General features: G+C 39.7%; 1 protein-coding gene across 1 annotated transcript in view; it reads left to right on the plus strand.

The window, feature by feature from the left end:
- Positions 1 to 2,399, plus strand: part of BMP2K (BMP2 inducible kinase) — a 103,279-nt gene that overhangs the window by 8,879 nt on the left and 92,001 nt on the right. The gene's annotated exons all lie outside the window — the stretch shown is intronic.

Genomic DNA, 2,399 nt, shown 5'->3' on the forward strand with positions numbered 1-2,399 from the left:
ACTGCATGCTCAGTCTCTGATATCACCCTTAATTTTTTTGGTGTTTGAAAAGTGAAGGGAAAGTTTGGGTTTGTCTCCCTCTATCACATCTGCGTGAAGAGCATCCCAATATTAAAGCTATATTAGGTTTTTAATTTCACCGTACAAATTCCTGCTACTCGAATCTAAGCTGAACTGTTCTTAAGTGTGGGGTGAAAGCAGAGTAGCTCTTCCTTCTCAGTTATTGTCATGTATTTCAGTAATGACCAACACCTGTCCTTCTCAATGTCTATCTACTCTGCATTTTACCCAATTTTCTACTTAGGTTAGCTTGAAATTGTATTCTGAATCAAAGACAGTGGAGGGTCATGCCTGTACAAACTGAAGAGCAACAGCTCTCTTGCCCTTCAAGAAACTTGCTTCTTGGTTGCAAGGGAGATGAGCTGTTGGGTATCTGATGGAGCGTGCTAGTGCTGTTGAACCAAACAGAGCAAGCTGATGCTCTGTCTGTCCAAGCCTAATCATGACTGAGGAAGAACTGTATCATAGAGGTCAGGGGTCCTAAGTTGTTTTTCGTGTTTAGTGCTGTTCTTCCCAGTCAGCCCAGTCAATGACATTGGTTTCCAGCTACAAACTATGTGCTGTAGGCCTGAGCTTCCATAACACCTTTTGCCGTCATTTCATCCTGCTCAAAAGGGGGGTATAATGTTGCTGGGGTCCTTTGTCCTCCCTTTATGCAAATGCTTTCCACTGACATGATCTGGTCATGATGCAAAGCAACACAATCTCTTCCTTGTGCTGTGGGGAATGAAGGCTTTTCCTTTGCTTGATGTTCTTAAGTATTATCTTGGATACAGGTGGCGAATGAGAACAGGACAGATGACTATGCGGGACAGCAGGGTTAAGTGAGTGCATGCAAGACATTAGCACTCTGATCCACTTAGATTTTTGTGTCTTTGCACTGGTATAAATGACTATATAAAGAATAAAACAAATAGGAGAGAAACCCATTAAATACAGATAGCCATGGGAACCTGGAATTTAAGGTCAAATGCTAACTGGGAACTGTTGGACCTGGTATGATCTCTCAGGCCCTTTCTCTTGGTCGTTGTCAACATGTCAAAATATATGTAACTTGCTTTCCCACTCAAATTCTCTTCAAAAACATGCTACCAACTGCTGCACTGAAATACTAAAAGTGTACTGCAGGCATTGAGTGAAGGGGAGCTTAATGCTGTATCTGTCCTGAAGGCCACTTTGGATGCTAAATATTTCTACACAAAAGGGCTCCATTTGGCCCTACTGAGAAAATAATCAAGAGCCATTTAAAATGCACAATCATCTAGGAGGGATGCCGTTTGCACACACTAGAAGTGCTTAAAAACAAATACTGCGGCAGTTACAGGGTCTTGGTTCACTACTAGAGCTCCTCTTTTTTTGTACTGGCTGTTATACCAACACAGAACAAAGACATTGCTTAGTGTAGCCAAACACTGTTTTTTGAAGCTAAAAATACCTATTCAAGGTTCCCAAGATGTTCCCACTTAAAGACACGTTCTCAAAGAAAGTACTAATTATGTGGTGGATGTTAACTGTAAAGGCTCATGTTGGGAAGCTCTGATTTCATGCTCTCCAGATAAGTATAGTTCAGTAGTTTGGATATAGCTTGTTCCTTTTAAAAAGTCTGTTGAAGCATAAGGAGCAAGAGGATTTGCTGATTTGATTATAATTTTAAGTGAAAGCTTGCATACTAGCTCTACATATATTTTTATTTCCCACTGTGCTTTCATCTACGATGTAAAAAAGTCTCAAGCAAGATCATTTTTCACTGTGTATTCCATCAGTACTTTCATACTCTAAATATTGACATACTTGAAAAATACTGAGTTAAAGTATTGGATGTATGTCAACGGAATAGGTATGTTGGTTTTGTTACATGACTTAAGGGGCTCTTGGACTTGAAATGGTTTAAGTGATAATTGCAAGTACTTGCATGTCATTGTATAGTCCTCGAGTGCTCAATGCTTTTCTTGGACTAACCTTCTGCACTCATACACTCAAAGGAAAATTCTAGCTACTGCTAGAAAGAAACAAGTTTAAAAAGGCTTAAAAAAATGTCGGCTGCTTTCCTTAAGGGCTCAGAAATCTGAAGACTACTAGAGGAAAAACTTATTTTTATTAACATTGCTTGCACTGATGTACCTTTAATTGTTGTTTTCTGTTAGACTGATATTGGCAGTACACGAATGTGAACCACTGGCAGAGTCTAGTGAGCTTTGCCAGGGCTTTTGACATAGAGTCCAGCCTTGAAATGGCTGACTTCTCAGGTTCCTACAAGGTTCCTACTTGACTTGTTAGTTATTTTTCAGTTGTGCAATGTGGTGTGGTACTGAAAATATAGTGAGAAATGAGAGGAAATA

This window comes from Anas acuta, chromosome 4, assembly GCF_963932015.1.
Source record: "Anas acuta chromosome 4, bAnaAcu1.1, whole genome shotgun sequence".
Lineage (NCBI taxonomy): Eukaryota > Metazoa > Chordata > Aves > Anseriformes > Anatidae > Anas > Anas acuta.